The following is a 12,086-nucleotide window of genomic DNA, read 5'->3' as shown; positions in this document are numbered from 1 at the left end:
TATATATATATATATATATATATATACACACACACACACACACACACACACACACACACACAGATAGAGTTTTTTCCCTCTTCCCCCTTTTTTGCCAGCAGAGGAAAACACCTGAAACATGATAGAGAACAAGATTCAGAGCAAGAATGTTGTCGCGTCCTGTTCTAACCTTGCAATCATCAATATGTAAACTTCTGTTAAATAAAGCATCGAAAATACATATTCACATCTACCCCAAAGCAGTTGAACTCATATGTGAGGAAACCTTTCTGTACTTGGCATTCCTTCTTTCCTTCTTTTCTTTCTTAATCCCAAGGACTCAAACTCATATATCCCTAGGGCCAGGACAATACCTGAAAATACATTAATACTAATTGGAGACTGTACATCTCTTATACAAGGGCTGCCGCTTCTACTTGGCTTTAGCTGGTGGTGTCAATTCTGACTCTAGAATGCTATCCCACTGAGACCAGATGCTTTTAGTTTTTGGAAGAAGCTGGAAGCTATATTTTTGTGTGGTATCCCTCAATTTTGAGGTGCCTATTTAAGTGATGAAGAAAGAGGGACTATGGACACCAAACCATCACTTCCATGCACTGCTTGCCCGAGGCTTACACATTTGTATTTGGCTTTAGCTGCATAATTCCAGATCTGTGGACATCCATCCTTTGCCATGCCCTGATGCCCTGGTGACCTAAGCCTCCACAAACCAGAGTAGTGGGACTAGCGACCGTGGATTGAAGCTTGTGGAACCAGGAGCCCCACACAAAGCTTCTTTCAGTGTGAGCTGTCAGGCGTTTGCCACAGTGTTGCAAAGTGACTAACGTGAGTAGGTTGGAGGGGACTTAGCCCCATCCTACTAGTCCTGTTACCAAATAACTGACAAGAAGAGCTTGTGGAAGGAAGGGATCCCTTTGGCTCCCAGTTGGAGGGTAGAGCCTGTCATAGAAGGGGAGGCAGGGCAGCAGAAACTTTAGGCAGCTGGTGCCATTGCCTCGACGGTCAGGAAGCAGGAAGAGATGAAAGCTGCTGCTCAGCCGGTTCTCCTTTGTATCCAGTCTGAGATCCCAGCCTACGGCATGGTGCCACGGCCCATTCAGGAGAGGTCTTCCCACCTCCATCAAGTGTCTCAGGAAAAGCCCTTATACAAACATCCAGAGGTGTGTTTACAGGGTGACCCTAAACCAAGTCAAGCTAGCAATGATAATGAACCACAGCCGCCGCGAAGCTAGGACGTTGAATGCTATTGCTAGGACTTTGGTGTTTCATACAGTTTTATCAGTGCCGGGAAGACTCACGATATTTTTCTCACAGCATCCTTCTGAGTTTCAATCCATCCTAGTGAATGATCAGTTCTTTTCCAGAAAAGTGAAAATATCCCCGGGGAAAGCAAGGACCATACAGAAAGAGGCCTGCATTGAATGGCCATGTATGTCTATAGCATATTGGTGGGAAAGCTCAGCCAGGTCCCTCTAAAGAAGGCCTGGAGGCTATGGACATGTTAGCCCTTACCGAAATGAGTGTCCTGAGACCTAGGAACCTGGCTCCCTCCTGAGAAGAGCCAAGCAAGCTGACTAATTTTACCCTGACAGTTATAAAGCTGGAGACCATCAGGTTTGCCTCTGGGCCACCAAATTAAGTCTTCAGAGCACTCCGACGGAAGGTGTCAGAGAACAGTTAACGTGAACTTCATAGGGAGAATCGTGTACAGTGGAGAGATGATCCCTGAGACATGAGTCACCACCAGCTTCGGGGAAAATGCCAATGATGCTGCGAATAATGGGTGCAGTTCTGACACCGAAGGAGGAATAGGACAGGTATTAGTTGATGGGGGTAGGGGTGCGGGGGTAGGGGAGGCCAGGCACACGGCTACAGAGCTTGTGGCCATATGATGGGATTTGAATAGTGAAGAAAGGAAGAGCATGTGCAGCAGGTGGTGGTGGTGGTGACTCCCTCCTGAAGGAAATAATGTCAGTTTAGACAGCTTCTAGAAGCTCTGCTGGGCTCTGGGTTTTTAATCATGATTGTAGGAGCTGGCAGGCGTCAGTGATTTTGAGCACTTCTGAAAGCATTCTGGGATCTTCAGATGGAACACTCTACAGAAGGTCAGGGACAACCTCAGCTACCTCTAGAGGGCAAGAAGGAGTTGCTAAGGAACACGAGAATGTGTCTGTATCAGCCACTTGTCCTTGTGGCAAGATAACTTAGAAAAGAATGTACAAAAGAAAAGATTTATTCTGACTCAGTTTCAGAGGCTTCAATCCGTAGCCATTCGCTTCTGTTGCTTGTGGGCCTTGCGTGGTACGGCGGGGCATTGTGTTAAGGGGCCTGTGTTAAAGCAAACTGGCTCCCTCAGTGGTGTACAGGAGGGATGGGAGGAGGGAGAGAGGGAAGGAAAGAGAGGGAGACAGGGAGAGAGGCAGGGGACAAGCTCCCAAATGTCTCACTTCCTCTCTCTAGACTGGTGGTTCTCAACCTGTGGGTTGCAACCCCTTTGGGGGGTGATGAACAATGGAGGGGCCACGTATCAGATACTCTGCATGTCAGACATTTTCATTACCATTCACAGCAATAGCAAAATTATAGTTATAAAGTAGCAATGACAAAATTAATTTGATTGTTGAGGTCTCTACAACATGAGTAACCATCAAAGCATCTCAACACTAGGAAGGTTGATAGCCATGACTCTAGACCTCACCTTCTATAGTCCGATTAGGAACAAGTTCATCAACAGACATGTAAGAAGCCAGCAACGTCATGACGTAATCACTACTCAGTACTGCCACCGGAAGACAGAGGGCCCATTTTACATCTAAATCACAGTGTTTTCAATCCCAGTGGGGAAATGCCACCAAGGCAGTAAGTTGTTCTGGAGACACATTTTCTCACTCCAGAAGACAAAAGGTAAGGTCACACAAGTTGTTGGCTGCGTTTTCAGATATGCCAGTCAGTACTTCGTGGTGATTTATTCTGGGGAGGGGGCAGCAAAGAATACCTGTCGAGAATATAAGTTTTGGCATCTGATGGTGTCGTCATTTGTTAGAGTGAATCAACCTGAAAAATCAGCCTAGTGATGAAAGCTGATGAAACCACCTCTACCGTGGTCGCCACCATAGTGGGCACCGTTTGTAACCATATGTGACTGGGGGCAGGGCGTGTCGTGCTAAGATGGGAGCCATGCCAATACCAAAGCCCGCTGTGAGCAAAGTTTGGCCTTAGGGACAGATGCCTAGAGGAAGGAGAGGAAGCAAGACTGGACAGAGGAAGAAGTTGAGACACCATCCTGGTTAGAGTTGCCTCGCAGTGGACCCCGGTAGCAAAGGTGTTATCAGTTACTGACCAGAGCCTGTATGAAATGGCCCCATTCTGGACAAGCCCCTGTCTGCAGGTGATAAAGCCAAATTCAAACTGACCTAAGTGTTTGCTGTCAGCAATGCCAGCTGTGTATTTCTTTCTGAAAGGAGTTATGGGGGGGAGGTGTCACTATATCCTGTATAAAATCTATATCCACAATTCAGGGAGGACCTTTCTGCTAATTCTTTGTGAGGTTGTCTCTTAGCGCCTCGTGCTAACTCTTGACCACAGCTGTTGGATGGTACTGGTGAAATTCTCATGATGGTTGACAACTGAGTTAACTATCGCAGCTGAGTGTTGACCTGGACTCTGAAGCCCAGTTTACCTGCTCCTGAGATCTGCAGTATTGTTACACTCTCCTCGCCCAAACATCATAGACAATGGTCCCCAAGTGTTTTTTACAGATCTCCTACTTTCATCTCCACGACAACACTATGAAGCCAAAACTGCTATTACTCCCTTTTGTAGATAAGAGGGATACTTACTGGACCAACTTTCTGGGGCAGAATGAAAATATCCGCTATAGCTATTCCAGGTTAGTTTTTGTCTGTCCATCCGTCCGTCCATCCGTCCATCCATCCATCCATCCATCCATCCACCCATCCATCCATCCACCCATCATTACCCACCCATCCATCTGTCTGTACTTCCACCTATGTGTGTGTATGTATGTATGTGTGTGAATATATGTATGTTTGTGTGTATATATATATATATATGTGTTCTTGTATGTATGTATGTATGTATGTATGTATATATGTTTGTATGTGTGTATGCGTGTTTAGGTGTAAATGTGTGCACACCGAGGTCAACCTCAGCTGTTATTTCCCAGAAACTGTCCACCTTGGTTTCCTTTTGAAACAGGATCTTTCATTGGTCTAGAGATCACCAGTTTGTCTAGGTTGGCTGGCCAGTGACCCTCAGGGATCCCCTTTTCTGCCTCTCAGCTCTGCGATTACAAACATGCACCAGCACTGTGGCTTTCTTTATGTGGGTTCTACATATCAATCTCACTCTTGTCCTCATACCTATGCGGCAGACATGGCCATGATTTAGCTCTCTTTCTAGGGCATGCTTTTCATTTTGCCGAAGAAATACTACAGATAGTAAGTAGTGGTCGGTGCTTTTGATCTCAGTATCAAACGGGAAGAAAAGAGGAAACTTTATATAGTCTTAGTAACTGATCAGAAAAGACTTTCTGAGGAGACTGGCCATGATGTGGGGACAAGCTCTTGACAAGTCCACCTGCCACAGTAGCTGAGACTCCGGGTCTGGAGTCTCGCGGTGTCTTAACAGGGAAGAAATGTGTCCCTAGCAGTCGGAGTGAGGGAAATACAAGAGGGAGGACCTGTAGAGTCACAGGGAGAGAACTAATCATCTGTGCTAGGTTGTGCTCTGTGTAATCACCCCAGACCGTCACCAGATACTTGTCAGTGAATTCTTGAAAACTTAGAAAACTTCAGCACAAAGAAAATAGATTTTGTTTGAAATAGCATCTATTAGTTCAGGCTGGCCTTGAGCTTACCACAGTCAAGAGTGTCCTTGACTTCTGATCCTCCAACCTCCACTTCTCAAGTGTTGAGATTACAGGCTTGTTTATGTGGTGCTGGGAATCGAACCCAGGGCCTTGTGCATACTAGGTAAGCATCCGATCAATTGAGCCACACTCTTAACCCACACACAGATTTATTATGGAAAATGGAAAAAGGCCTGGTATTTCTGGGGACCTGGAGTGAAGTGCGTAGATAATAGGAGTCACCTCACACCACCAGGAAAAGGCAAGGATCTTGAGGACTGTTTGAGACGTTGCTGCACCACACAACTTGGGGTTCAAAGCATCATCACTGAAACCGCAAGAGTTTGGCAGAGAGTGAATGTCTGTCCTTGGTAGCATCTCTGAGAGTCTGTAACTTCTAAGTCCAAGAGAAGCAGAGTAAGAAGACAGTTCATAAGGGCCAACCTTATACAAGCCATCCCTGGTCAGATATCCTTCAGGGCTGTCAGGGATAGCTTCCCTTTTTATGATTTATTTTGATTGTAGTTTTATGATTTATTATATTGGTGTTTCGCCTGCATGTACATCTGTGTGAAGGTGTTGGAAACCTTGGTACCAGTGTTACAGACAGTTGTGAACTGCCATGTGGGTGTTGGGAATTGAACCTGGGCCCCCTGGAAGAGAAGCCAGTGCTTTTGATCACTGAGCCATCTCTTCAGCCATGACAGTGAGAACTTTCAAAGCTGATCTCTAGGACTGCTCTTCTCATGGGCTCTTCCCGGAAACCTCTCTCTCTTCTGCCAGCCATCCCCCAGTTCCCACAGGAATCAACCCACTCCTTCAACAACAGAACCCCAGCATGAAGAATTTTTCTTTCTTTCTTTCTTTCTTTCTTTCTTTCTTTCTTTCTTTCTTTTTTTTTTGCCTGGTCAAAACTCAATTACAAAAGCTATAGGATGTCTTTAAGAAAAACCTAACTCAGACTCGGGAAGAAATCTCTGTTCTGGAACTTTCTTGCTCTTGGACTTAGGTAGGACAAAGCACTTACGTTTACTTCTCTGAAACAGTTTATATGTGTCTGTCACTATATCTATGACCAGATACAGGATAAGTAAAGTTATTATCTGTACGTATCTTTAGCAGCCCCGGATGGTGCTTGGAAGGCTATAGCTTTTGAGGGAACACAAAACTGCCCATGCTATTCCTGGGAAACTCACTGTGTCATGAATATGCCATTGAAAAGGCTTTAAAAAAAAAGATAATTTGCCTGCTTATTAGAAACCCCTTCACACCTAGCTACCACCGTGGAAATAATTTAGTAAAATCAATTTCATTAAGGACTTCCTTTTTGAGAGTTCTCTTCGCGGCTAGCTGCCGCTGGGGCTGTTTGTGTTTTCATGTGTGGGCTTTAGGAAAGGAGTATTTATGCTTTATAAAGGAAGTTTAATTAGCACGCAGGAGTCAGAGGCAGCGCAGACGAGCTTATTGAAAGAGGAAATTTTTGTCCAAAGAGGAAGCTTTCTGAGTTTCTTTAAGCAGGAAGCAAAAGCTGTCACCTTCAACAGTCCCTGGAATCACCAACTCTTTGGAGTCTTCCTAAGACTCCTGAGAAGTCACAGTGCAGTGGCAAAGGGTGCAGCTCTCTCCAGTGAGCCGAACATGAGACCCCAAGAGCAAGTCATAGAGTAAGACCACGACCGTGGGGATCCGTGACCATCGCGGCTACAAGCCACACGTAAATGCACATTTCCTTTACCTCTCATGTAAAGCCTTCTCCCCTTCCATCTTAAATTTGTCTGCTTTACTCAGTGACTTCTTTTTCATAGTGCTACGAATGACCCAGGGCTTTATGATGCCACATCCCAGAAGATTGCATAAGGAAGAGAGAAAGACAAGCGATGGAGCCAAACTTACTAAGGAAATACAGACCAAAGAAAACGCGAACAATTTTAAAAAGTAGATTCATCCTGGCTACAGCCAGCTGACAGTGTTGGACTCACCGAAGACGGACGTTTCAAGGTGAAGGCTGTTTCTGTGAGGATCCCTTAGATTTCCTGTTGTCACCAAGCTAAGGCCAACTCAGGTTAGGTCCCCAGAGATGACCAACAATGCCCACTATTCCCCAAATACTCCTCTTTGCCCCCGAAGTGAACTTTGCTGTTTAGGTTGCAGAAACAGCCCATCCTCCTGGTTAATGATTGGACAAAAGTATCGATGGGAGTAAGCTTGATCAGGATGATGGTTTCTTATCTTTTCTTTCTTTCTTTCTTTCTTTCTTTCTTTCTTTTTTTGGTTTTTTGAGACAAGGTTTCTATGTGTATTTCTAGTTGTCCTGGAATTCACTCTGTAGACCAGACTGGCCTCAAATTCATAGAGATCCACCTGCCTCTGCCTTCCTGAGTGCTGGGACTAAAGGTGTGCACCACCACTGCCCGGCTGGATGATTGTTTCTTTAGTAGGTCCTGAGAAAATAGGACTCATTGTTTCAGGACCAGGGGTGATCTGGTTTGATGAGTAAAGAAGCCAATGACCAGAGAGCTGAAATGACTTGCCTAAAGTCACACAGTTAGATCATGACCAGCTAGATGGACATATGCCAATCACAGAGCAACATGTCCTGGGCATCTTGTCAATGAGCGTCCATCTCCTTGTTTAAGTAGAAGAGGTAACATTGTGTACTTTCTTTCCTTTCCTCTTTGTTCCTCCTTTGTTTCAATTTACTCCTCCTCTCTGCTTATTTTCTCTCTTCTCTTCTCCTCTCCTTCCCCCTTTTCCATCTCTCTCGAGACAGGTCTTGTGCAAACCAGACCAAAGGTGAAAATGACCTTGAACTCCTAATCTTCCTGTCTCTGCCCCCACGAGTTGGGATTACAAGAGTACAACCAGCACAACTGACCAGTATTTCAATTTTCGACTTAAGGGGCTTTGGAGCTTATTGGATGTGAATTCTATTGCTGACCTCTTTACTCAATCAGAGCTACCCCGGGGGGTCAGGGCAGGCTGGCAAACCCCTGCAAAGCAAGGGTTGTACTGAAGATTAGAGGCTGCCAACAGTTACAGAGAGGTGACACCTCAGTTCTTGGCAGAAGTGTCTAAATGACAGGGATGGGAGTTTGTTTAAGAATGAACTCACAGAAACTGCAGCAACACACACAAGATCTGCACGGTTTAATTCAGATGGGATCACAGCACTGAGAGGGGAAGTGGACACGGGGTCCTACCCCTAATTGAGAAACTGTTTGCAATTGTTATTCACAGACAGAGGGAAAGTCAGTGTTCGCCGGTGGAGGGTCACAGTACCATATATCCAAAACACTTCAGGGCAGGCTCCATTCCCAGGGGTAGATGGTTAATACAAAACACACTCCGTGGTATTTTGTTTTATTTTATTGTGGACTTTTTGTTCTGTTTTGGCATTTTCCTGTCTTTTGCTTGCTTGTTTGTTTGTTTGTGTGTGTTGTGTAATAATCTTTTTGTATACTGTGAAGATGCGTCTTTGCCTAGGTGTCTTTAATCGGTTTAGTAAAGAGCTGAATGGTCAATAGTTAGGGTAGGCAGGACTTCCAGGCAGAGAGAGAGAGAAAGAAAGGCGGGGGGAGGAGATGAAGGAGCAAGAGAGATACCAAAGGACATGTAGAGGAAACGTGACGTGCATGATGAGAACTAAAAACTATGAGACAAAATGTAGATTAATATAAATGGGTCAATTTAAGTTATAAGAGCTAGTGGGAAAAACCTAAGCTATAGGCTACGCTTTCATAATTGATAGTAAGTCTTGGTGTTGTTTTTTATGAACTAGCAGCCCAAAGAAAAATTTGACTATGTGTGTATTTTGAAACATGTGTTTGGGTACATGTTTGCATGTGGAGGTGTATGGTGTGAAACAATGTGTGCATGTATGTGTGTGTATATGTGTAGGTTCAAAGAACAACCTCAGGAATTCTCAAGTGTTCCCCCTCTCCCCACATAAGACAACACATCTAATTGGTTGGAACTCCCCAAGGCTGGGTGGTCCGCAAGTCCCAGGGCTGCCTGAGTTGGCCTCCCCAGCATTACAGAGACACAGCATCCTGGTTTTGTCCCCCACATGGGGTCTAGGGATTGCATTCAGATCCCTGTGCTGGCCTCCAACTTTACTGACTAGGTTGTCAGCCTGCCTCACTTGGCTCTCATCCATCAGCCATGCAATTCCGGGCAAGTCACTCAGCCCTCTCTTGCCTTGGGTTTCTCAACAACACAATAAAACCTGCTCTACTGATTCTCCGTAAAGTTCTGAGACTCAGAGCACAGTGCCTGGCACCGAGAAAGGGGATAAAGGAGGGAGCTGACACAGTAACATGTAGAGCCTGCTGGATGCAGAAGAGCCTGAGAACTCGACTTTTTAACCTGGCATGGCTACACTGGCAATTCACTTCATAAACACTCTTTTTTATTTCTTAGTTTATAGTATTTAATCTTCACTCTTTCATGTATGTCTTCACGATGGTTTTCACCTTTGTTTGTGTATTTCTCAGTAAGGTTTTAAGACCGCTGATTATGTTTCTCAGTTTATTACTGAGATAGTCCAGCAAGAATACAGTCTATGACTGTATTCTTCAGCCACATCTTATTTGCCTCTTCTCTTGTTCTGAAGGCTTTTCTGTTTTCTTTTGTCTTTATCGTCTGTCCTTTTAATTATTGCTTATAATCTTCCATAGCTTTAACAATCTCTAAAATCTACAGACCCTAATAGTATCTTTTCTCTCTTTTTTTTCATTTTCCCCCTCCCATCTGTTTCTACTCCCCGATGCATTCCATTTAGGAAAGGGCAGGTCTCCCTGAGTATCAACAAAACATAGCATATCAAGTTGTAGTAAGATTCAGTACCTCCCCATGTATTAAGGCAGTACAAGGTGACCCAGTATGAGGAGTAGGGTCCCAAAAGCTAGTAAAGGACTCTAAGAGACAACCCCTGTTCTCACTGCACTAGCAGTATCTTAACCTTCCTTTTTTTGACAACTTTACCCACTACAATATTTTTTTTGCTCTTCAAATTTGATCTCATAATCGTTATCCTTAATGCCTAAATTCTCTCTCTCCTAATCTTATTAACTAAAATCCAAGTACACTCCATGTGATCCTTGGTTGTTTATACTTCAACAGTTATCAAAATCAAAGTGGTCCACTGTTATAGTTGATAAGTAAGAGATTTTCACAGTGGTCATAACAACTAACTGTGGCATAGAACACATTTTGAAAAGGATTTAGAGTTTAATCCCAGCACTTGGGAGGCAGAGGCAGGCAGATCTCAATGAGATTAAAGTGAGCCTAGTCCACATGTTGAATTCCATGATGTCTAGAACTATATAGAGAGACACTGTCTCACCCTCCACCCCAAGAATGATAACAGAAAAATTCCCAGAGTTAGGAAAAGTGATGACAATCCAGATGTGGAAGATATTCAGGACACCAAACAGTCATAAGAGGGAAGTTTATGGCTCTAAGTGGCCACATTAAGAAATTATAGGTATCTAAAATCAGTAACTTAAGGATGCACATTAGGGTGCTAGAAAAAGGACAAGCCAAACCTCACATCAACAGACAGAAATAAAGTTGTAAGGTTAGAACAGAAATTAATGAAATGGAAAAAGTATAAAGAATCAATAAAAAATCTTCAAAAAGATAAACAGGGTTGACAGTCTTTTAGTTAAACTCAATGAAAGAAAAAGCCCAGATTAATAAAATCATAAATGAAAGAGAGTCATTACAACAAATCCAATTTACAAGAGTATGAATAGATGATTAAGATATGGAAAATGTTTTACATTTTTTTCATCTTCTGTGGTGTAGTTCTTATAAGCTGGTAGAGCAATGATTACTTATTGTTTGCGTCACAAGCTCAAGATTTTAGATTTATTTTGGTTGTCATCTAGGTATAGACTTTTTATCAGGTCAAAGACATTTCTGTCCAATCCATACCTGGCTCTCTGTATAGATAAAAAATGTACCCAAATCTGTAGTTTTTGCTAGGACTCAAAAGTCTATTCCTTCTCTTTTACAGATACCCACTATCTGCTTTTTCTATGATATGGATTTCAATATGGGCCTGAAAGTTTCAAATATAATATTTTCCTTTATGTTTATAAAGTTTAACTTTTGTTCCTAGTTTGAACTTGTATCAACAGGTTTACTCTTGACTGGCAGACACAGTCAAGCATCAGTTGCTGACAACAACCTGCTCCAAATGACTGCGAGACTTGCTGAAAGCTGATGTGGACCAGTACAGTCTATGTGAATGTTTCCTGTTGCATCAGCAGAGTCAGCAAACCAGATGCTTCTGATGAGTGCCCCATTGCCTGAATCTCCTCCTTACCTTCGATTAGCCATTCAGCCTTCTTGGGCCCTGATAACAATGTCCCAATATCAGCGTGAAGTAGTTACAGAAGAAAACACATCATCCTGTGCTCCCTGCCCAAAATAGGTTAAAATGTTGAGTCAAGGGGGAACTCCTTGGTGTGGGGGAAAAATGGCTACCTATAATGCCTATTACGAGGAAAATTGGTTCAGAGTTGTCAATTGATGAATTTATTAACTAATATAATTCTTCAATAAGAGAAAACATTTGATCTTTTTAAAAAATGTATTTATTTATTCATTATGTATACAATATTCTGTCTGCGTGTATGCCTTCAGGCCAGAAGAGGGCACTAGACCTCATTACAGATGGTTGGGAGCCACCATGTGGTTGCCGGGAATTGAACTCAGGACCTTTGGAAGAGCAGGCAATGCTCTTAACCACTGAGCTATCTCTCCAGCCCCATTTGATCTTCTTTATGCAGAACCAAAGAGGTATTTTATGTCCTTAAAAATTATTATTTCTATATAAATCATTTAGGATTATAACCTGGCTGTACTCGAAGATCAGAACTACAGGACTTTATAATAGCAATAGATATCATTATAAAATGGCATCCCTTCACCCCAACCTCTACTAGGATAAAAGCCCTACCCCAACTGGGCTTGGGGCTCTCTGCTCTCAACTGCTGCATCGGACAGAAGGAGACCCCAAGCATGAGCTTGCATAAAGGCTCTTTGTTTTGACATAAAAACAAACAAAAAACACCCAACAAATCCAAGAAATTAAACCCCTCAAAATACAATGAAATTTAGAAAATCATTGGATCTTACCTTGAAAACATAATATTCTACTAAGTTGTAAAATCTAAAAGAAAAGAACAAATTACTAGATGTATATGAT

The 12,086-nt window shown here is 43.2% G+C and overlaps 1 protein-coding gene across 1 annotated transcript in view; it reads right to left on the bottom strand.

Annotated features, from left to right (window-relative positions):
* The window catches only part of Adra1b (adrenoceptor alpha 1B), a 116,861-nt gene extending 109,888 nt beyond the window's left edge, over window positions 1-6,973 (bottom strand). The window contains exon 1 of the mRNA XM_041676633.1: window positions 6,850-6,973. The gene's annotated coding sequence lies outside the window, so the exon portion shown is untranslated. The remainder of the gene's footprint in view (window positions 1-6,849) is intronic.
* Between the last annotated feature and the right edge of the window lie 5,113 nt (window positions 6,974-12,086).

The sequence above is a fragment of the Microtus oregoni genome, unplaced genomic scaffold, assembly GCF_018167655.1.
Source record: "Microtus oregoni isolate MIOR12 unplaced genomic scaffold, Mior012 000027F_ref0000203, whole genome shotgun sequence".
Classification (NCBI taxonomy): Eukaryota; Metazoa; Chordata; class Mammalia; order Rodentia; family Cricetidae; genus Microtus; species Microtus oregoni.
Note: the sequence above shows the minus strand (reverse complement) of the source record. Positions and strands in the feature narration are given on the sequence as shown.